Below are 25,412 nucleotides of genomic sequence, written 5' to 3' on the forward strand. Positions count from 1 at the left end.
AAAATTGCTTGACATGTAACCACGACAGATTTTAAAGATCAAAACACAGGTGTGTATCAGTGTTGCACAATTCTGCGGTAAGGGCAGAACATGAGATCATTCCACCTAGAAACAGATCCAAACACAAACACACCCACCTGGGGTTCAGGTGTATGGCTCTGCCTGCAGGCAGATGAATTTATCTCTGGAGTTTTGTTCTAATATAATTATGTTCTGATAAGAAATGAGGTTTTGCTACACTGATAGTACTCTAAACTGGGTGGGTCTTTTTAGTTGGCAAGCATTGTATACACCTGCATTTATGATTTTTTTTTAACCTATTCAAAGACCCATTTCTCAATATAAATGGGTTGACAGTTACCCACGATTTAAATAGCCTTACTTTTTCTTTTCAGTCTCACTAAACATGAAAGAGTAGCTCAAAAGTTTCAGGACAGTAGAAGCATAAATCTTTTCCATCTCATTATGAACCAAGAAAGAAAATTATCAAGATAAAATCTTAAGAAAATAAGTGACTGAATTAAAGCCGCCTTACAAAGTAGTATGTGCACTTCATTCAATGATTCATATAATATTAAATATGTCCTATATGGAAGGCATTATGCACTAATTGTTTTATGACTTTTAAAACTTCTTGAGGGGAGTGGGACGGTGGGATGGTGTGGGGGTGGAGAGAGAGACTGAGAGAGAGAGAGAGAGAGAACGCTGAATGGAAGCAGTCAAGGTGATCTTCCCAGGTCATGACCCTGGATCTTTGGTTATAGCTCACAGTTGGCCAGAGATTTATGTCATTTACAAAAGAAGGCTAACAATAGTAAAGGAGTTGCTGATCCAACTGAACAAGCGTACACGTATCTCCTGTGCCCAAATGCAAAGCTTATTGCTCAACAGACCAGAAGTTTTGTGTGAATAGGAGCAAGAAGGAAAGAGTTATGTGTGTATCTTTGTGAACAAATAACTATGTTACTCTCTGTTATTAGGCTTTCCCAAGAGAAATAAATCAATTCTTAAAAAAAAAAAAAAAAGCCATGAAAAAGAAAAACGCACATACAAACATAAACAGGAGATGCATTTTGTACACCACCAACATTTGGTTAACAGATGTTGGCATTTGCCCTTAGCTCTCACAAACAAATCAATGTACTTTATTTTTTTGTGTAGCATCTCCTACTTAAAAGTAACACGAAAAGTCGTGTGGCTAGATTGACAGTGTGTCTTCAGAATCTGCGTAAGAATTGTAATGGAGCGAACACCAGTCAGGTTTGTTTAGATGCTGTCAGAACCGGTGACTGGCTCCATGATAAAGTGGCTGCTGGGCTGGAGAAATGTTCAGTCCTTTCTAAAGTAAACCCAGCCCCACCATTTGTCATAATGTGCTACTGCTTGCTTACTTCACGCCTCATTATTATATGACCTTCACTTATATTGAAGGGAAGAAGTGTATTTTGTGAATTTTCCTGCTTCACATGGATGTTTTAGATTAATGGGAACCATAAACAACAAAGATTAAAAAATAACAATAAAAACAACATTTCTGGATTCAAAAGAGTCAAGATCTTGTCCCTCCTTTGTAACTGACAACCACCCCAACACTCAGGCAGTCAGGTAGCTCTTTTAGATTCAGTGTCCTAGCCTGTAGCACAGGGCTGGGGGGCTGGACGAAACTTGTTTCCCGACCTTTTCAAGCATGAAGGACCTCAGACTAATCAAATGACAAGAGTTATACTTTATGAATTTGTACAGTTAGAAAATATATAATGATAAAAGGATACTTTTGATTAAGTTACAGTTGAAAATAAAATTCCAATTTTTTAATCACAGCAGAGTCTGCAATCATTTTTTAAAATAATTATATAGATGGTGGACATTATTTATTGAGTCTGCAAACAACGTTGGTATACATATGAATCTGCAATCTGCAGTAACTCCACAGCACATCTGCCCACCCCAACTCGATCTTCTGTTTAAAGGCTGGGAACCCTGAACAATACATACGCTCCAAACCCTTTCTGACCCTGACCCTCCATAATTCCAGTCCTACCACTGCCACTTACTAGACCGAGTTACTCTGAACATGGTCATCAGCTTGGACACACTCCCACACATGCCATCCTTCCCAAAAGCAGAGAGAGAGAGAGAGAGAGAGAGAGAGAGAGAGATATTCTGGGAGAATAATCTCTTTGAAGCTGAGACAACATCTGGTGGCACCCAAACTTGGCTTTCTCCAGAAAACCTGTGGCTGTGGGTAAAACAAAATAGCTAGATGGAGGAGAGAGGAGGCCGTTGCACACCCCGAAGCAGCTCTACAACGGTTCTTTCTCCAATGGTTCAGAAGAGTTTCTAAGGTTCCCTGGACCACTGACTCATTGTGGCCCTAAAATAACAAGGCCCAAAGCAGATGCCCAGATCACCCCAGATGGTCTTCATGGTCCTTGGGAACTTTATTATTACATCTGATACTGTCCATATATACATATTTATAGCCTAGACATGCAATAGATAGTGATAAATTCAGTTATGTTAGAGCCATTTTAATGGATTAACTTCTCAAAAATGACATGAGACAAAGCTGTATAAATAGTCTCTATTTCTGAAGGATAAAAATTCTGATTTTGCTTTTGATACTTTTACTGCTCAACGTATATTACTATTACTCAAAGTTGTTCAGATGGGTACAAGGATCTCCTACACATCGGAGACAATTCCCTAATCCCACCCCTAAACCAACCAACCAAGCCTCTTCCATCTATTTGCATGATGGTAGTCAGAGTGATCTTGTTAAAATGATAGATCACATCACGAATCTTCCCCACTGTCACCACCCCTGCCCCAGCCCCTCTACTGGATCCTTGCTGAGCTCCCATCCCAGGCCTCTGTGCTTGCTGATTCTCCTCCCTGGAGCACTCCTCCATCAGATACACGCATGGCTCACTCTTGTATGTCCTTCTGGCTCAAATGGCACTTTCTCAAAGAGGCTCCCCCCGACCGCTGGATCCAAAATAACGACTTCGTCTTGCACCCCCACCTCATACCCTATCCCTTTCCCCTGCTTTATCTCTCTCCATATTTCTTGTTTGTTTTAGGGTCTATCTCCACCAGCTAGAGTGTAATCTCCATGAGGACAGGAATTTTTGTTTGTTCTGTTCACTTCGGTATCCCCAGTGCCTAGGACGGTGCCTGGTACACAGTAACTGCACAATAAATATTTACTTACCGAATAAATGAATGGGGGAATGAGCTTTCCCAAAGGTTTAGAACAGTCCTATGGAAAACAATATTTCTGATTTTATTATGAAGATTAATGGGAAAATTAAAACTCCTTAGTGAAATATGCTTCACAGACAAATTGGCTGGAAGGTAACCATTCTACTCTGAAGCAAGGGATCCTGTCTCTCAATAATTTTTTTGTTTGTTTTTCACTCGAACACCTGTATACTAAGGGAATTTATGGTTAATCTTTACCTTTCTTTTCATCGTCCTAATTCTCTTAACCTTTAAAAATCCTATTTTTCAATCTCGTCTTCGTTTTTTGTTTTCTCCTGGATTATATTCAAGGCTTGCAAACCCAAAGGTCATGTACCAACCTGCACCACAGAATGCTTTAAGCTGCCAGAAATTTTCATTGGCAATACAGAGATGTCATTGATTTCTTGGCTGTACATCATCAAATGATGCATTGATAAGTCAAACAGAAATGACAATATCACGTCGATCTAAAAACTACACCTGACTGAATTAAAAATCTAAAAACAGCAAGAGAAGAGGGACAATCAGGGATGCCATGGTCCCAGCATGAAGTCAGTCTGCACACCTTAAAGCCACACACAGTGTGATCCTGAAGCCTTGCCCGCCTGCTGCGCTCGATGACCTGGGAGCCAGATCACTGGAGCTGTACCCCTTCCTGGGGCTGTCTGGACCTGGGAGATCTGGCAGCCGTCCTGGTCCTTATCTGAAGTCTTGTGAAGCCCAGAAGCTTGGACTACATGGTGAATTGTATGCATCAAAGGAGAAAAAGTAAATAGTCACTTATTTATATATCATTAGTCAGCATTTGCTCAATTAGAGACCTGTCAAAAGTAAATGGTAGCCTATACCAGGGCAATCCCCACAGTGCTAACTCGAGCAAGAACTGAATGTCTGTGTCCCCCTCAAATCCATATGTTGAAGCTCTCTCAATGTGGTGGTATTTGCAGATGGGACCTTTGGGAAGTAATCAAGGTGAGATGAGACATGGAGGTAAGGCCCTGACCCAATGGGATTAGAGCCCTTATAAGAAGAGACACAGAGAACTTGCTCTCTCTGACATGTGAGGACATAGCAAAAAAGCAGCCATTTGCAAGATAGGAAGAGAGCCCTCACCAGAAACTGGCTACCTTGAACTTGGACTGCTCAGCTTCCAGAACTGTAAGAAAGAAACTTCTGTTGTTTAAGCCACCCATTCTATGGTATTTTGTTATGGCAGCCTGAGCTATTTGTGAGGTTTTCGATTCTAAAAATCGCTTTAAATTGCCAAATCCCAGAAAAGCATATTTGGAATGCTCTGTTGATGATATCCTAATCTTCATTTCTTCTTCTGCTAAACAAAAGAGTACAGGAATGCTTGTCCATCCCCATTACACACACATCCACACCCACACACACCCCACCCTCACTCAGAGTACTCTGAGAGCATCCGTGCCTTGCTGAGACAGGGTTCTCTTTTTCTTTGCAGGAAAGTATAAGCTGAGAGAGCAGTCCCAGGATGTCCTGGGAGGAAAAGACATGTCAGGGCTGAGTCCCACATCCCTGGACTTCTGGCCCACTCCCCCTCCAGGGTTCTTCTTGTCCAAAGGAACCACTGAAGCAGAACAGGGGCTTGAGGGGTGGAGGAGGTGGGAGTGGGGGACACATACAGGGTGGTTCTGTTGGGGCCAAATGTGGGGGGGGAGGGTGAAAAGCTGCATCCTCCTCACTTTTTAATCCTTCAGAAGGTATCCTCTAAACTGAAGAACCTCTTGTCTTTTTGATGAGAAAAATTAACACAATGAACATCAAACAGTTGAAAATAGGAAGAACAAACCCATGCATATTATCGTAGATGTTGTTCTCCAAAGCCCTGAACAATACACTCATCTGTCTGATCATGCTATCAGATGCCAGAAAAAAAAGGAACGGTCGATACTATGAAGAATAGTGTGCTAGATAATGTAAACACAAATGTACCTCTAAACAAAACAAAACGAAACACAGCAGAGGTAGGGAATCTTTAGCAGGGTTTCACCTCCAGAGTTCCTCTGATTTCTCTATTCGCCTTTGATAACATGTCCCTGAACTAGACTCTGAATAGCATACAACACGTTAAGAGAGTCCTTTGTACTAAAACTATACACACAAAGAAATCAAGTAACCACTGTTTCTAAGTTAGCTGAAGAAAATAAAATTTTTAAAATCTGAAGAGAGTAAGATCCCAATTTATAACCTTCTTTGACATGTCTCTTAAAAAATCATTAAACATTCCAGGTGCTACATGTACTCTAGATCAGCCAGCTCTGGTATCAATCACATATGGAATTGTGAGGGGACCCAAGGCACAACGGTTCAATTAAAAATGAGCATAGGACTCTTAACATAAAAAAACAATTAGAATACAATGAGATTTCCTTCCTTCTTCCATTGTTAGTATTAGTAAGAAAACCTAACTGCTAAAAATAAATAAATAAATAAATAAAAAGTTCTTATTAAGGGAAGACCTAAAGACAGGAAAGCTAGCATGGACTACCTCGCCCCTCTACTCTGATGGCAGAAGGCACCCCCACTCATTAAAGGAATGAGCCTCACTCTAGCAACCTTATAAATGCACCTGACGGTTGACCACCTCCAGCAGTGGAGAACTAAGCATTTCTGAAGGCAAACAAATGAGGCAAAAAAGGTAATATATGGGAAAAGCTTTGAAAACTACCAAGTACTACAGAAGTATGAGAATCCTACCACCATCTTTGATCATTTAACAGATGTGACTGTTATACAGTCCTCAGCAAAGACATTCATGGTTAGTAATAGTAGCAAATGACTGAAAAACACAAAAACAAAAACACAAACAAAAACGCATGTGTTTATCAACAAGAATTTGGTTAAATCAATTATAACCATCCAAATGATCCATCTGGCTTAATAAGGATCAATCTCCACAGTACACCTTTAAGTTAAGGGAAAAAAGAAGGCCGCAGCATACTGTGCATAGTATCATACCACACAAGTAACAGAAAAGGTACATTCGTATACACTTACATATGTGGGAAGGACACACGCAAACTTGTGAATGGCTACCTCTGCAGAGAGGAACTGGAAGTCTAGGGCTCTGGCATTGCAGGGTTATAGAAAGTATATTTCACCCTGTACATCCATTTATATCATCTTCTTCACTTAAAATTGAAAAATTGTATGTGGTTTTATGAATATATTTTAAATTATTCTTTAAAAATATTTTAAAATGTGAGAGAGAAATGAAGTTCTTGCAAAGTTAAATTCTTTTCCTTTATAGTTTCTACTCATGAACCTGTCTACTCTCTTAGAACCATAAAGTACAAAACAATAATAATAAAAAGTCCTCCAATTTCCCTTTTACAGTTACATGATTCTGTTGTAGTTCACAAATGTCTAAAAATAACTTTTAACTATTTTAGGGAGGAATGAATCTTATATTTTAATTGTTCTATATATTTTTTTTCCCTCTTTAATTCCCACACTCAATTCCACCCCTGACCTACAGATGTTACCATCTCCACTTAAGTAGATCTCTGAAGGTGGGGTGTCTCCTCCCACACGCTCACGGCGTGCACCTGGGGCCTGGCGCACCTGGGGCCTGGCACAGCCATGGTCTGGCGCACCCGGGGTATGGTCCGTGGCTCCACCTGGGGCGCAAATCCAGGACCTTCTACTCTATGGAACCATCCTTTGTTCCACATTTTCATTATTAATAGCTAAGTTAATTACTTTAATGGCAATTGGTAGGAGAGTTAATATTCCTAGCTTTTAAAACACACTAATTATGATATTTTGGGTATCAGAGAAGTCAAAATATTGGCTCTATTCAATAACATTTTTGTGAATAGAAATTAATGCATGTTCCTTGTAGAAAACTTGAAAACTAGAGAAAATCACAGAGGAAAATTAAAACAATTCATTATCCTACTAGTGCAGAGAAAACCACTATTAATTTTGATGTATAGCCTTCCTTTTTTACCTCCAATGTATGCAAGTATATATTTCCTACATAATTGGAATCAAGCTGCACATATTGTTTAAAAAGTCTGCTTTAATAAATTATCGCCCCTACTTATCTTTTGTTTTATAACTTTTGTTCTGAAGATTAATATATATTACTTGTAAAATTTAAAAGATAAATTTTTAATTTTATTTTTTTGTTTCATTCTCTCTGATAAATGTTAACTGAAAAATATTTTTTAATTACCCCAAATTAAATGTGAATCATAAATATAATGATAACTTTCAACAATGCATTGGATAAAAAAGGTAATAAGGATCGTGGCTCATAAGTATAAATTAAATTCAAATAATTAAAAATTTTAATTTTTTTTTGAAAATTTGAATTATTTATATTTCTGAAGTCATTAAAGCTTAAAACTGAACCAAGACTTTGGAATGCCCTGTATTATAAATATATTTCCATACCATTAGTTATTCTTTAAAATGGTTAATGGGATTTTGTTATACTGATACATCATAATACACTAATCTAACTCCTTATTACTGGATATTTAAATTGTTTTTTTTTGAAGCGGTCATAAAGAACATAACGATAGGTTAATAAATTCTCGTAAGTTACAAAGGCCCAGCCCAGGTTAGAATTATATTAATATATTAAAATCCTGGAAAAATAGGTATGTAATTTTAAAAAATGTTTAACAAATATTGTCTAGTTATGTTCCAGAATGGGTAACAAGCAACAGCATCATCGACATTGGACAAAGAGTAAAATAAAAACGTCTTTTAACATGTAAGTAGTTTTTTTTTCCTAAACCAAAGACACCTACAATAACGATTAAAGTAATACATTTCAGGCTTATTTTGTTACCACAGATTGAAATAAAATTCCAATATATAGATCAAAAAGGGCTCTTAAAAATCAACCCACAATCCATACTGGGATTTAAAAAGAAGTAAAGTTTTAGATAAATACATAATAAAATACAGTTAGCCAGGTTTTCAATGTAAAATAGTAAGAAAATAAAAAGTCTACATATTTGAGCTCAGCTAAAATTTTCATCGGTTTTCTCAGAAACCCCACCACACCATGAAGAATGCTAAAAGAGATCATTTAGTGTCAAACCAATAAATGACTAAGCAATAAGACTGAACTCTTATCTATAGTGTCGCTGCATTTCTGAAAGTTTGGTTGAATTTACTGACTTGGGGAGCAGCAGTGAGAGTAACTATTCTGGACCACAGAGGAAGTTAGTAGGCCTGTGCCCAGATGGGACACAAAGGGAAAGACGTGAGGACACTAACGTCTTCCTGGCTCCCTTCCAAGTCTGATTTGAAACTGTTCAGCTTTTAGGCAGGTCCTTCAACTCCATTTAAGATACAAGTTTCAGAGATTAGAAACTTGGTCAGAACTCAGCTTCTCGTCATCTGAGAATCATAAATATAATGATAACTTTCAACAAGGCATTGGATGAAAAAGGTAATAAGGATCTGGGCCCATAAACCATTTCGTTTCCGCATTCCTTCGCCTTTCAAAACCTCAAAGGTGGAGGAGAATTTGGAGTAAATGAAAGGAAAATATTCAGAGCCACCAGGAGTAATCATTGCTTGTACAAAGCAGAGTGGTAAATGCCCATGATACCACACCAAGCCACATGCGGACTTTCAGAAGTAGCTTAGAAGGTACCAAATGTACTCTGATTACAGCACACGAGCCTGTGAGTGACGGCCTTCCAAGGAAATCAGATTCTGGTGAAATTATTTAATTTGGTACAAAGGATGCACTATTAGACTAGCCAAAGACAGAAAAGATATATTTTATCCCTCCTACGCAGGTAGTTCTAGCCCTTCATCATCTGTGCTGGAACTTCTTTAAAGATACCTTGCAAAGTCACATAGTCATGGCCGAGCGGTTAAGGCTTGAAAGATACCTTGTGAGTCTAGACCACAGGAACCCCTTTTCAGTCAAAGTGCATTACACTGGAGTCCTGATTGCTTCTGTAACAAAAGCCCTTGGATGAGGTCCAAGAATGTCTTTCCAAGTATTAATGAAAACTCTCATTTATTCAGATAAATAGAGGAATTTGGCTTAGATAGTTACTAGCTGGGTGGTCTTGGGAAAACTATTACTTCTCTAAGCCTCCGTTTCATCAGTAATGAGGAAGATATTAACGGTACCCATCTCATGGAGTAGAAATGCAGATGAAATAAGACAGTTCAGGAAAATCATCTAGCATCCAAACATCATTATATCGATTTCATAGGTACTATGGGTTAACTATTTTAGAATAAATAGATTAACTCAATCTCAAAGTGTCATCTACAAAAAGGACTTTGCAAACTGTTTTAATAGATAAAAATGGACCTGTCATTAAATATATTGATAATCTATGAATAAATGTACTTCTGAAATCCTTAAGGATACTGAAAAATGTTTTTCTTTTTTAAGCAACTTAAGCATTCTCTTTGAAACTCTTTCATTAGTGATTGACTTAATAGAACTTTACTTTCTTACAGTTCTGGAGGCTAGAACTTCAAGATCAAGGTGTTGACAGGGTTGGTTTCTTCTGAGGCCTCTCTCCATGGCTTGTAGATGGCATTCTTCTCTCTGTGTTTTGACTTGGTCTTCACTCTGTAGATGTCTGTGGCTCAATTTCTTCTTTTTATAAAGACACTAGTCATATTGGATTAGGGTCCACCCTAATGACCTCATTTGAAATTAATTACCTCTTTAAAAACCCTATTTCCAAATTCAGGCACATTCCAATCTACTGGAGATTAGGACATCAGCATATGAATTTCGGGGAACACAATCAGCCATAACACAGTATGTATTTTCTTTATTTAGGAGCCTTCACTGTGCCCCTGCCCCTCACATTTTCTCTAAGACATACTCTAGATTTCTGAACGTGGCATGCAAAATGACCTTAATCACCTGGCTGTCCATCTTACTTTTCCAGCTTCCTCTCTTGTATCTCCTGTTTTTGCACCTTAGATACTGACCCCACTGAACCAATTATCTCCCACACATACTCCTTCATACCTCCTTGTCTCTGAATATGTGGTCTCTCTGTCTAGAATACTCCCATAGGTACTCTGTGAAGTTATTTTTGATGCCTGAAGCAGAGTCAATTACCCTCTTACCACTCCTCACAGAACCTCGAACACCCCAATACTACAGCATGTATCATCCTAAATTGCAACTAACTCTTTACATGCTCCCCCACCCTCACCCCCACCCCAATTGTGCTGGGAATTCCTTGAAGGCAAGGGCCATGTCTGTTTTTGCTCATTACTTATTCCTCTGCACCTGGTACAGACCTAGTACACAGTAGGAACTAAAAAAATATTTCTTGAATGAAGGAAATGAATACATAAATGAAAATATGAACAAAACAATGAATGAGAAAGGGTTTAATTTCTCTTTGATGCCAACCGAGTACAGTGGTATGGTGTTCACTAAGCTTAGTATGTGCTTAATAAATGACTAAAAACACTAGCTGAACCATGAGAGAAAACCTGAAACAATAAAGGGGTCTGAAGTTACTTACTTTAAGAAAAGTTGTAGAAGCTGATCATCTTTGGGGTAAAAAGGAAATGGATTTTAAAAAGCCTGTAAACTTCAGGGAAGGAGTGCCAAGAAACACGTGACAAGGCAATCTGAGCTCCACTCCGATCCAAGAACAAAGGGTTCCTGGTTTAAGCTATGGAAGGGCCTGTTCCAGAAAGCAGCTGGGCAGAATTTCCTCACACGAAGAGTTCTTAATGTATGGGAAAAAGAAAAGAGCAAAACAAAACAAGCAAAGGCAGCAAAAGGGAATAATTAGTACAAACAGTTTTTTTTTTTTTTTTTTTAATGCATTGGACAAACCCCAAGAAGAAAAATGTTGTGGGATAAACATCTGTTCATTCGGAACATGACAGAGCCCCTGAAAGGCTCTGCGGCCTGTGTGTGTCCTTATGTGCCCGAGGTTTGTGTTTGTGCTTCCACTGCTCAGACAGCCCAGAGAGTGGCCCAGAAAGAGGCCTGTTCCCGGCCAGGCAGGATGCACTCCACTAACTCCAGGTGGGGTTGTGGGGATAACTCTCACTCAACTGTGTTTGACATGACCAAAAAACACACAGAAGGGAAGAGCAAATGCCAACTGTACAAACGCGCAGAACTGCCTTGCTCTACTTGCATAGGTTTCCACCAAGATTATATTTTGACAGCTTGTACTGAAAGTGACCAGCTGTGTCACATTTAGAGGGATTAGCATTTGCTTCCCATCCCTATGATCATTGGTACCAAGACAGTAAGTACAATAAGTTGAAAGAGTCTGCTTCCTTATGCCAGATGTGCCCCTTGCGGTCCCTGAGTCTAGGAGTTTGTTAGGAAGAGATCTCCACGGGAAGAGTCTTCTCCAGTCTCCAGTATCACCTGTTAGATTCTGCCTCCCCAACTGAGTAGAGGGAGTAGCTGTCGTCCAAAAAATGAAGCTAGATGGAACAATCTAGCAATTTTCAAAGGGCAATGCCCTGAGAGAAACACCCCCAAGGGGTGGATGGCCTTCATTCCCCTTCTCATGAGACTAGATCACCTCGCCTTCGAGTCTTGGGCCACCTGGGCCCACTTCTGAGCCCTGTGACCCAGTTCCATGAGCCCAGCCATCCTACACAAATTCCATTTTCGGAGTCCATTGTGTCAAGATTGAGACAGACCTCACCTTACTCTTCATCTTTCTTTCTGGCTGTGGTCGAAAGTGCTCTTGCTCTGCCATCGATTTACTTTTATTTTCTCTTTCTAAGGCCCAATGATCTCAGATTTTGATTATTTTCATGACATTAATATCAAAGTCTGACATTTTATTAAAAACCAGGCAAAGATAACTGTCTTATGTTTCTTTCTCAGACCTCTGTTCTTAGCTCCCGGTGAGCCATACAAGGAGTTAAAGTCGGGATAACCGTGGTGCCCTGATCATCTAAGTCATGTGATTTTTTTTTTCAGGTGCACATTTTCTGGGACCTGCCTCAAGTGCAGAAAAAAAATTATCTTTTTTTCCCCACCAAGACATATAGCTCTCTACATGTCTCAAGCCTCCAGGTCTAGGCAGCTACTGACTTACCCTATATAACACAAGAGGCCACATGTAACAGAGAGTAGCCAGCTGGGGCTGTAGAAAAACTAATTACAAAACTTATCCTGGTCCACCTACTGAGTTGGCTGGAATAAGTACCAGCACTCAGAGCTTCACATTCAGAAGAAGGTCACAGAAAAGCGAAGTAGCTGCAGGCTAGGAAGGCGCGTGGGGAAGATCAAGGACTGCACCAGGGGGGAAATGCCATCAGCTGGCCCCAAACCACAATTCCAACATCTTCTCTTTGGGGTGCCCCACTCTATTTGTCCACATATTCACAATTAAAATGCTTATAAAGATATCTGGTACCAGTTTTGATTTTCTATAGAATTGTGATTACAAAACTAATTTATTCTTATGGATTGGTTACTCCACAGTTTAATTTTATCTGAAAGAAGAAAGATAAAAAAAAAAAACCTGACATCTAGCAGTTAAACAAATCTTTGTCACCAGAGGCCTGTGACACAAATCTCAATGATATTTTATGGGAACATGTATAGCTTTTCTTCATTCGTGGCTATAATTGTTGCTGGAGAAGCCCCAACATGTAAAGGTTGATGCTTCTGAACGTGCTGAAAGATGCTGGAACTAAACCATGCAATGACAGCTATCAAAATGTCACCAATGCAGTGTCATATTCAGTCAAGATGCTTAAAAATTCAAATGTTCAACTAACACTGTTTTAGCTGTGGAAAGAAGAGGATTACCTGGCTGGTTGATGGGGAAAATGAAACGAGGCAATGAGCATAGCCGCACTCAGTGAGGAGCCTGGCACAGAGCAGGCCACCCCAGTAAGAGCTCTCACTCACTGGGGCTTCCTGAGCGCAACAGTGAGCGCCAGACACTGCTCTCAGTGCTCTGTGTGCTCTAACCCCATTCATCCTCACAACCGTCCTTACGCCCCGTTCACAGGTGACAGAAGTGATACACAGAGAAGTTAAGGAACTTGTCCAGAATTACCCAGCTAGTAAGGTCTGGAGGTGGGATTCAGACCCACCTGGAGTCTACACTTTAAACGTTAGGCGAGGCCTCGTTTCTCACAAGCATGCTTCTGCAGAAACGTACTACACTGCAGGTGCGCTTTATCTTTACTGCCCAGGTGTGAGTCATGCGCTCGGAGCCCAAACATGATACTTTCTTTATCTTCGCCTAAACACTTACTGGAGGGAGCATGAAAAGCAAAAGTACATTTCAAATTTCTGAATAATTTCCATTTAAATGACTGCAACTCCTACTCACTTGACCATAAACTCAAAAGGCTTCATTTGAAACCACTGGTATTTATTTTAGGAATTAGTAATTGGTCTGAAGAAATGGTTGCAATAGCTAAAATTTATGCTAATTAAACTTATGCTAATTAAGGGTGCAAGAAACAGTACAATCTAGTGAATTATGTTTGGAATTCAAAGCAAACAAAAGGATGGCCGTATATTTGGTCCTAGATCTATCAGAATCGATCTCTGGCTTTAAATCAAATAATTAAAGATCTCATCCCTCAGTCTACCCAATTGCAAAATGGAAATAGTACTCCATTCAACACATGAGTAGTTAAATTAGCTGCAGCTTTTCCAGCTTGGCATTGAGGAACTGCTGTGCAAGATTCTTTAACCACAAAAGAAAAACCTAGAGGGGAACAAGTGCCCAAAAGGACACACCCACTTGCGTTGCCTTTTATACTATGAATGCAGGGCTCAACACTGCTTAAGGGTTTCAGGATAAGATCTGGGACAGGTCTGCCACAGAGCTCAGGCTAACCCCTTGCTTGAAAAGTAGAAAGAGAGTTTGGGTTCTAAGTAGTTCTAGAATCAAAGAAAGGACCTTTGAGACATTTCAGGAGATTAGCCTAAACCAGAGACTCTTTGAAAATGAGGGAAATAAACTGGTATGTCCTTATCTAATCTATATCTAATTTCTGATTTCCACCTACTCCCAGCTCAACTCGTCTCCATCCCTACGCCCAAGCTCTGGAGTCATATGCAGTAGAAACCTGCTCCAGCTCTCAGTGGATCACTGGCTTCCTCCAGCACCAACCTAAACTGCTGGAGCCACCCCGAGAACCCTCGGAGTCACAGAGCAGCCCTGGAGTTCAGGCAACTTAAAATAAGAATGTGCCGACTAGTGTCCCTCCCCCAAAAAGGCAATGATTGGACATGTGCTCTTTGCCCCACAACGGCATTTTTCAAATGCTTTATTAAGCCACTTAAAAAGAAAACTGCCTACCCATAATTCCCTGAAGATGTCTGGCTGGTTTAATTCCTCGGTTGAGTCTTTCCTCTGATGGGGATCTGTTAGAAAGTTGGCTCCTCACAATTAGAAAACTTGGGATCATCACGATTATAAACCACCATTAATAAATAAATTCAGAGAGAGGCACACCTAATAGTTTTAACTTTGTAGTAGTGTCCAGAAATTTGACTAAATAACATTAAAAGAAAAAAAGCGTGAATAGTAGAAATCTTTCATGTGCCAGACATTGACAACTTGTAGACCACAAGTCTCTGTACTTTCCAAACTCTCCTATTCATCACTTTCTAACACCCACCAAATCACAGCCTCTGCTCATCTGCCCACACTCACTATTTCATTACGATGTCCCACAGACCTACTCTATTTTTAAAAAAAATATTGTGTTCCTTTCAATTAATTCACTTCTCTGGATAAACGTGTATGTAATATTTACATGTGCTGGATGCTAGCACTTGTGCAAAAAAAAAAAAGCCACTAAATATTTAGAAAGCAAGTACCTCCCAGGGGGCTCAACTTTTTATTAAGAATAATGGAAGGAAATACAAAAGCCTATTTACGTGACTGTGTGGGTGGCGGCCGTGTGTACGAGCATGGCACGGGCGTGAGCTCCTTTAAACTGTTGCCTCTGCAGTGCAACACTGTGGCTGAGTGAATGGGGAAAACAGTCAACACGATGTGTGAAGAGAGACATTAATGCAGCTGGCAAGGTGGCTGAGGTGGCTTAGGGACTTGGAGGGACGCTGACTACGGCCTAAATGCACAGCAAACTCTGTGCACAAGACCCAGCAGAACAAAAAAAAACATACTAAATACCGATAATTTTCTGACATTTTTTTTGAGGATGTGAAACCCTTCTGAATCATTACCCTTTACCTAACTAAATTCTGGCACATGACTGAGCTACAGCAAGGATCACTCATGATTAAACATCCAAATTGGTCTATTCATAGTGCCCGAAAATGCCAGGCACACTCTTGCCTCTGGGCCTAGTTCACATGTCCCTTCTGTCTAGAATGCTTGTTCTCTTCTTCACCTCCTGGAAAAATTTTATTCATCCTTCAATGTCCTTGCGCGCTTAAGCAGACAGAGCTCACAGCTCTACAGGCCGTGGCTGAGCTCCCAGGGTTCGGTGCGCATACCTCCAGTGTGGAATTCACCACACTGCTCCAGCTGGTTACTTCTGTGCTGGTCTCTACCAACAGACTGCATTCTTCTTGAAGGCTGAACATCTTCATCCTTATTCTACACTCTGAGACAGTGTTAGCGGAGTGCCCAGTATGTGAAAGGCACTCAAAAATGTTGGCTGAATGAATAAAGGACTATATATTTTTTCTTAAAAAAATTCCTGAAGTGCTCTGACATAGATCAATTCTCACAGAATGGAGGAATTTTCAGATCAAATGTTTTCTCCCTCAGCCATTCAAGTGAAAGGAGAATCTTGATGATGATGCTAAAGCTCCAAAACATGGTTTCCATACCAGTAAAATTTTCAGGCATCAACTAAAGCAGATTTGAGGCTGTCAAACAGCTTAAACCACTGGTGATAACTTGAAACAGAGAAAGAAAGAACAAAGGCATTAATGAGAATAAACAAAATTTTCCTATTCTGCCAACTTTAAATTTTTTCTATTTAAAAAACCTCCCATAATCCCTACATAAAAATTCAAATTGCAAATCATGCAATATTAAATAACAATAATGCAGGCACAAACTGCATTAGGATCAAGGAGTAGGGTAGAAGTCTCAAGCTATGTAACATTGCCTTTTTATAATACTTAAAGAGTAAGAATCTGGCTTCCAAATAATAAAGGTGATACCAGAAAAGTCTAAGAAAAGGAGAATACAAATGTTAAGTGTGAATATTGTCAGTCCTCAAAGATGAACACTGCTGGAAACTTACAGAAGTCAAACAGTGATAACACTGAGATCCAGAATGGTGACGGGGAGCCCCTCACCAGAAACCATCTCTGCTACTGATAGCTTTATGGCCGCTGTGAAGCATAAAGTGGAAGCTGCCTTATTAAGAGAATGTTACACAAGCAGTCATTTTTGTTTTTCCTTTGGATCTCTCTTTTCTCCCTATGTGAGCTTCTGATTTATACTTTATTTGTATAGTTTTACTGTCCTGCTGAGTTAAACCTGAAGCAAGTATTCTGCTGTTTTATTCTGAATTTTTGGATCATTAAGTGAGGGTGAATATTGTTCCAAACTCATTAGTTGCTTTGTCTTTTGTAAACTGAATGACACTATCTTTTATCCTTTTACAAAGAGATCTTGTGTTCTTCTGATCATTTTGTACAGAAAATATGTTAACTTGTTATATTTGTGATAGATATCTTTCTGGTTTGTTTGTTTTTTAATTGTTTTCACAATATTTCTAACACAGTAAGAAAGCTCAGCTTGAATAGCTGGGTAAATTACTCATGATATATCTTTATGTCTGAGATTAGAAACCAGGCCTGTCTGATCCCACAGTTCACCACATTTGAATAATTTGCCAAACAGAATTAATGAATTTTGGTACAAATTCTGTTGATAATGTGGAGCCATCACTGAAGATGTCAGTTAATATATTGTGGTGTTTTTTCTTTTTATAGTTCTTTTTGTTGCTATCAAAGCATATCTAGCCATAACAGCCTACCTACCCTTAATCTGTTGTATAATTACTAGGTCAGTATAAAACAAAATAGCTGAGTACATTTTTAAAACAGGTTACTTAATCTACAGTCATGCCACTCTGAACACACCCGATCTAGTCTGATCTCGGAAGCTAACCAGGGTCGGGCCTGGTTAGTACTTGGATGGGAGACCACCTAGAAAGATCGGGTGCTGTAGGCATAAAAAAATAAAATAAATATAAAATAAAATAGGTTACTTAGTTACACAGGCTCTCTTCCTCTGACTCCAGGGACCAAGGCTCTTTTTCTGGGGGTTGCCAGGAGTCTCACCTTTAGATAAGTGGGGGTTTTTCTAAGGGACTGGGAATATGACCATCCCATAGCAGGCACCTGATAAATGTTTGCTGAAGATGATGAAATACTTCTTTAGTTTTCTAAATTGCCTAGGAGAAACTTTTCCAGTCAAGATTAGAGAAATGGAAATTTTCCATACACAGGGAAATGACTGGGATGTTATTCTTATAAGGAAAAACGAAGTCTTACAATTTTCTTTAAGGAATTATTTTCATTCTCACAGAGGTCTAAATAGTACAGATCAATATATTTGTTTTCTAAAGAAATATACATAATTTGCTTTAAAGAAAATTTGACTATGAAAAAGATTTCTATCAAACTGAACAGAGTGAATCATATTTTCCCATTAAGTTCCACTTAAAAATTTATAATATAGAATCAAATTTGGTCTCCTACTCAAAGATGTCCCTAGACTACTTAAACTCATTTACGGAAAAGAGCTATACATATTTTTTCAATTAAAGTAATAAGAAAATGCATCCCAAATAAGCCACAAATTTTAAATTCCAAATAAGTCTTAAAATTCCATAGGTCTGCTGCACTAAGCAGATCTGAAGTAAGATAAAACTTATGTACTGCATGGTCCTTGGAACAAACCCTCCAACCTTTCCCCTGTTAAGATAAATACTTCTTTCTAAAAGTCTGCTAAAATCAATTATTTTGTAAGCTAACTTCTGATGGCTTATTTTTAATCCTGGGGAAGACTGCCCAGTAACTATTAATAACTTAATATTCTTTAAATAGTCTAAGAAAAACTAGAATTCACAAATATTTAAAACTTGCTTATTCTGTACTAGTCCTTGCCAGGTTTTGTACTTGCAGTGGGTATAGAAATATATATAATATGTGGTTTTGAGAATCTTCTAATTAGTGGCAGAGATAGATAGGTAAAATGATGATGAGGAGGAGGATGATAATTCAATAAGATAAGAACTATTATAGAGCATAAGTAACCATGTAGGAGTAAAGAGAGAATTCTTAACTCTGGTGCCAAGAAAGGTTTTCGAGAGGAGGTTAATATTTGAGCTGTATCTTAAAGGAAGAGAAATTAACTAGGAAGACAAGATTACAGGTAGAGAAAATAAATAGAAAATAAGTTTTCTCATGCTCTTTCTTAACACTGTGTACATATACTGAGTAAAATATATCTGTACTTGCATCAAGATAAATTTGCGAGCATCAGAAAAGCTAATAATAACTAGCATTATTTCATAAACAAATCTAATCAGACTGCTCTAATTTCTTCTCAGAAGGAATAAAAACAGTAAAGTGATCTGGAAAATATAGGTAAATATTTTTTCCTAACATACAGGCACTTCGTGTTATGAATTACCCATATATACAACAATTAGTTTCACACTTCCTCCGCCACCTAGTATCCAACAGGAAGCTGGATGGAACAGCAACTGAGCTGCCTATGTCTGACAGCCCCATCTGGTGGTTATTATGGGGAACTATGTGGTTAGTGTTCCTGCCCCTCTAACTGTATTTTCCTTCCTCAGAGGGAAGAATGAATACACTATTTTCTCACCATTTCTACCTTTATCCTACAGCTCAGTATCTCCAGCACCAGTCCCTTATTACGCAAATATTGATTTTTAGCTTCCCAATAAATATTTATAGAACTGAGCTGTTTTGAATAAGAAATCACTAATACGGACATGGTTTCTTAGTGTAGCAGTGAGCACATCTGCTTTACACACAGAAGGTCCTGGGTTTGCGCCCCAGTGGAACCATGGTCCATGGTCTACGGCCATGCCACCCTGAACAAGCCCGATGTCTGATCTTGAAAGCTAAGCAGGGTCAGGCCTGGTGGTACTTGGATGAGAGACCACCTAGGAAGACCAGGTTCTGTAGGCATAAATAATAAGAAAGAAAGAAAAGAAAGAAAGAAAGAAATCACTAATACAAGGCTTTTGTGTGGCCCTTTCCATTTTTCTCAAGTGCTTTTACATTTATGGAGTAAATGTAGCTCATTCATCATAGTATGAAGATGAAGAACAATGTTGCATAAATCACCAGATTTCTCATCAGCTTGCATTAAAATACAATGTACTCTATGAGGAATGATCCTTCTATCAATCAATTACTTGACGAATAAATAAATTTCCTATCCTCTTCTCTTCAAATTCTCAATCTGTTATCTTAGGAACTCTTCTTCATTTTATCTGTAAGGCAAAAGTCACCATAAATCACCCATAAGACCAGTGCTAGTTATGCATACACTTGCAGCTGAGCAAACGGAAGCTGAAGATAAAAAATTATCTATTTCTACAGCTGTTGAAGCGCTTAAAAAAAACAAACTCAAATATTTCATAAATCTCAAAGTACTTTTTCTTTTTTCTTTATCCTTTAAGTCTGCTTTTTCCAAAGTGTTGATCTTCAGGATTTTGAAAAACGCATTCAATTTTATTTTGCTGATATATTTAATTACATTGGAACAGTATTAGTTCATAAAAGCAAAAGAGAAAAGAAAGATGATAGGAAGAATACAAAAAAGCAAATGGGAGAAAATTTGAAAGGTACTAATAGCAATGAAATACCATAGGCCCAAAAGTTGAAGTTAAAAAAAAAAAAAAAAAAAAGAATGTGAGTGGGAAAAAATAGGCAGAAAAAAAGGTGATACTATATAGGGTCTCTGAAAGACCTGAAATGATTCTCAGCTCTAAACTGTGTTCATTTAATGCATACTCCAACTTTGTTTGACAAAGAATATATAAAAAAACACACACAAATATAAGAACTCATAGAAACAGTAGAAAAGTGGTTGCTAGGAGTTGAGGGGTCGGGGGAAATAGGGAGAGGCTGGTAAAGGGGACAGACTTGTGCTATAAGATGCATAGTTCTGAGGGTTTAACGCGTAACATGGTGACTACAGTTGATAACACTGCACTGCATAAGTGAAGTCTGCTAAGAGTAGAACTTCGTATCTTCTATACCCAAACGTTCTGGGCCATTCTGGGTGAGTGTTTTTACTTAACCTTTTCTAGTCTCACATATCTTGTCATGTAAAACAAAGAGGCCTGATGATACGATCTTTAAGTTCCCTTCTAGAAGGTTCTTTATTTTTCCTTTTTTAACATTTTCTGACTTTATAAATTATTAAAAAATAAAGAAGGGAAAGGAAAGGCAAATGAAGAAACCAGAAGGAATATGGGATTTATAGCACGAAAATGCTAATAAGAAAAATTATGGTGTTTTCCAATTAAACACCTCTAGTTATTAAAGGCATTAATTAAAGTAACCAAACAGGGTTGTTTTCATTCAGGATAGATCCTGAAATTCCAAATAGCGAACACTCTGTTACCATCACTTCCCCACCTCTCAAAATCACAAAGGTTTCCTTTGAAATACTCCTGTTTTTCCAAATTGAATGGGTCATTATCCAAGAGAAGTGTTTAAGCTAAGCTTCTGTATTCGGCTTCAAGTTTTAAATCTATAAAATAAGAAACTTTTAACACTGACCTCTCTTTTCAGGGTGTTGCATACTACGTTTAATAAGGCACTTTAAGGCTTTCAGTTTAAAGATACTTGAGAAACACAAAGTATCATTATGTTAATTACTATTATTATAAGGCTCCATGGCTTAGACTAGCTATAGTCTAATGTCTAATGTACTAAGTAGTCCTCGATGACCCAGAAAGGTGATTTCTAAGCATCGTGTGTACGTCCGTTGCCCTTCTCTACTCCACAGTGCCACACACAATAGGTCTAAGAGGGTCTTGTGACTTGGGCTTTGATAATATTGTTGGAGTCTAATCGTCTCTGTAACTCTTTTGAATACCAGTCAAAGTATGACCCAACTCCTTTCTAAGAGTATTCTTCACAGAATTCAAATCAAAGAGAGACCAAAGGAAGGCCAAAACTCAATCAAGTATGTCCTGGAAAATATTAGGTAATAAATCCCAAGTAAATAAGTGCTGAGCGACTTCAAGGCAGAGGTTCTCAAACTTTGTGTGCAAACAATCATCCACAGAGCTTTTTAAAATGCAGATTTCTGAGCCCTCAAAATTCTGATTTTTAGATCTAGGATGGATTCAAGGAAGCTGTACTATTAAGTTCCAAGGCCGATGCAGGTGATCTGCTGACCACACTCTGACAAGCACCGCTTTGGAGATCCAGAAAGCCACTAAATAAAACAGCAAGATTCTAATTCAAAACCTTCAACAAAGATTTAGAGGTCTCAAAGCAGCAACACCAAGTGGAACATATTAATCACTTTTCAGTTTCAATTAAATGGCAAATTAGGTAGCTAAGATTTGGACTACTCATTCTAAAGTCTTAAAAAACAACAACAAAGGCCGAATTGAAAAACTGCTTCAAAAATGAATATCAAGAAACCTACATTTATATTAATAGAGTAAAGCAGAAGAAAAGCCTTTTAGATAGCAAAAGTTATTGCTATACACTTTGAATTTTCGAATACGCCAACTAGCAGCTCAGAGAACAGGTGTGACAAACAATGGGCCAATTTAATGCCCATTAGAAGAAAAAGTATGAGCAAAATAACCATTTGTGAATAAGCCTCTGTAAGGAGGAACATCCAAAAAACAGGATCCAAAATCCTAATGTGTCTTTACATTCTTAAATGCTAAAGTCATGGGGGAGAAGAAAACAACTCAAAGTGAAATGTTATGAGGTGTTAATGTATCAAAGTGTTAACCACTAAGAATAACACACAAAACTGCTCAAGTGATTACTGGAAGTTTTTATTACGAGGACAAGCAGGGGTAGAGAAGAGACGTAGCAGAATAAAGCAGAGAATGGCTCTGCAGAACAGAAGATCCACGACACTCTCACCCCCTAAATTAATTACAAACTGAACTACTGGCAAGGAATAGCATATAAACTTTATGTAAAACTCCTGGTGTAGCCAAATCAACTGGATCTGTAATCAGAGCTCAATTCCTAATAGCTGGTGACTGTCCTTTAACACTCAACTCAAATGGCACCTCTGTGAAGCCTGCCTTCCTTACCCTAAGCGAGAGAAACTCACTAGTGATTACAATACTCCTTTCTGGTATCCTGGTATGATATTATTTTTACAAACCAAAATACCAATATTTCTGTTAGTTTAACAGCATGATTTCAGAGTAGGTGAGCATCTTGGGCTCTTTCCAACTGCTGGTTCTCGTCAGCTCTTCCCCCACCCTTATTCCTGCCTCCCCAACTGCTTGCACAGACACCTTAACTGTAAAGCAGGTGAAGCCTCCCAGCTCCTGCTATATCCCCTCCCCTCACCAAAACCAAAAAAGGCCCAGGCTAGACCTGGGGAAGGGGGAAGATCTTCTGAAGTTGAGGGACCTCTCCCCTGGGGAAGGGTTGGCCTAGAGAGAAATCAAAGCAGGTTCCGAGGCCATTGGCCAGAGCAGAGAAGTGCCGGATGCGCAGCAGGTCCTTAAAGCTTCACTCTGGGAAGAAGTTCCTAAGCCCTGCTGCACAGAGCTGGCACTTTCAGGACGCCAGGGCAGAGTGGCTGGGGTCCATGGACTTTCATTCCAAATTGTTTAAAACAAGAGTTTTAAACCTTTAAGAAGTGGGCTGCTAAATATCAGTGTGGATCTGAGCACGCGGAGGAGAGATGGGGGGTGGGGGCAGTTTGTTATAACTAAAACGACTCAGGACCACATACCTACCGGAAAGTTTACTCTTCTGCATGGTAGATTCATTTGGATTACTCCTTCTAAAATCATTCTTTTAAAATAAAAGCAGCCCTTGGAAGGATTAGGTTTATCACGTATTTACAGTGCTGTGTAAATAATAGGCCAGGCTGCCCACTCTCTGCTGAGGTGTTCTGTGAAAAAGTGATGAAATTCTGTGTGATGACCACTGATCCCGAAGGGGTCTAGCATCCCAACAAAGGCCCAGAAGCTCTCCTCGCCAAGAAAAGATTTGAACTGCATTTTCTCTTTCTACAGGGAAATCCAGAAGTAGATTAAGTAGCAAATGTTAAAAATTTTAGGTTAAGGGAAGGACCAAATTGTATCAAAGTATTCGAACTATCTTGCCTTTTAGTTTTTCTCATTTTTTAATATTAGTTTTTCTCATATTTATTATACTAGTTTTAGCTCACTATTTAAGATTTATTGTAGAAAAGCCTGGCTGTGTAATGGAGTTATTCCATGCCTTAGGAGCAGCTGACCTGCCTGGAGCATGGAGGCATAAACAAGGCATCACAAGTCATCTGATGTCAGTGAAGAGAGCTGCAGACTTAGTGTCCAAGGGAAATTTCGAAACCTCATACACATTTACTTTAGATCTTACAAAGTAAAACCAAAAATCATAGGTACCTTTAAAGCCCCTTGACACTATTCACCAATCACTCACTCATCAAGAACTCTCACCCACAAATTTCATTATAACACTACCTTCTGTGGCCCCCTACTTTCCTTAAAAGAGTCAGACCTCAGGGAACTGTTCCTTTTCAAAAACTCTAATTGGCAAAGTCATTAAGTAGCAAGATCCTTTTCATCATTCTCACGGTCTTGTTTTCTAAAGATTCTTTTCCTATTAGCACGATAAAGAAACCTCCATGGATGATGATAAACCCTGCAGTTGCTGGGAGGGTCATCAGTTCAGTTCCCATGTTTCACAGGTCGGGGAACTGGAACCCAGAGAAGTGAGGTGAGATGACTTACCAACCCACGGGGACATGGCTAGAGGCAGAGACCAGGGCCACAACACAGTACTCCTGCCTTCTGGGCTGGTTCTCCTTCCCCAGGTGTCACTGCCTTCCCAATAGAAAACTGCTCTTTCCCAGAAGCGTTCTCAGTGCTCAGCGTGGGCGATGTCTACTAACGGGCGCTCCTTTAACAGCCACGAAAACACCTGCGGGTCGCTCTCAGTTAGCTTACCTTAGATCAACTAAGTTACAAGTCCAAATTTAACATCAGAGCCTTTGTCAATAGATCTGTGATCTTTTGGGGAAAGAGAAAGGAGTTCACTCCTTTCTTGTGGTTGTCAGGAAAAAGAAATGGCTGTCCTCTAGCTCTCCTGCTTCCCCAAGGGATCGCCGTGTGTCCGAGGCATTCTTCTCTTTCTTACTATCAGCCCTGCGAATGGCACTCTGCCATGGAGAAGGGTATATGGGACAGTAGGTAGAATATGAGCCCTGGAATCAGAGAAGGCTGGATTTTAATATTCCCTCTACTTTTTACTTGCAGTGTAAGTTACTACGCTTGTCTGAACTATAGTTTCTTCACTTGTAAAATATAAAACATCACCTTCCACATAGGATCTTTGCAAGTATGAAATGAAATCGTATATTTACAGCACGTGTCTGGTTCACATGAGCTCCTCAGAGAAATTAGTTCCCTTCTCACCTCTTCTGTTACTGTTGAGATTTTAGACAAGTAATTTAACTAGTTAAACCTCCCTATATAATGACAGATAATATATGCTTCTGATGAAAAGACACTATAAAAAACAAAGTGATTATTAACCATCCAGATGAATACCTGAAGGCATCCACTTTGTAAAATAGGCGAAGGTTCCGAGTCACTGATAAGTATGCTATGGCAGAAGCTGGTCCTAAGGTGCCAATTTGCTAATGTAAGAGGGATGCCAGGGCCAAAGTGCCAAGGACACGGACTAGAGCAGCAAGAGAGGGAAGCCGAGTTCTCCACTAGAGATGTTGAGCACCAAAGTGAAAATCTGAAGGGAGCTAACAGCAAGGGAGAAGCAGAGTCGAAGGACGCAGCAACGGTGCAGCCGGCAGAGTGCTGGACAGGGCCCCAGGAGCCCCGCGCCCCACTCCCCAATCTGCCCACAGAGGTCATGAGAGCTGAGCAAGTCCTTTAGGTATTGATTTTAACTCTGGCAATTAGGGATGGCAATACCTGTCCTATCTAGCTTGCAAAGATAATCATGGAAA

General features: G+C 39.2%; 1 protein-coding gene and 1 pseudogene across 8 annotated transcripts in view; one reads left to right on the forward strand and one right to left on the reverse strand.

Moving 5' to 3' along the window:
* Positions 1 to 25,412, reverse strand: part of BABAM2 (BRISC and BRCA1 A complex member 2) — a 343,218-nt gene that overhangs the window by 117,632 nt on the left and 200,174 nt on the right. The window lies entirely within an intron of this gene.
* LOC120622301 (uncharacterized) lies at positions 17,287 to 17,405 on the forward strand (annotated as a pseudogene).

This window comes from Pteropus medius, unplaced genomic scaffold (assembly GCF_902729225.1).
Source record: "Pteropus medius unplaced genomic scaffold, Ma_sr-lr_union100, whole genome shotgun sequence".
Classification (NCBI taxonomy): domain Eukaryota; kingdom Metazoa; phylum Chordata; class Mammalia; order Chiroptera; family Pteropodidae; genus Pteropus; species Pteropus medius.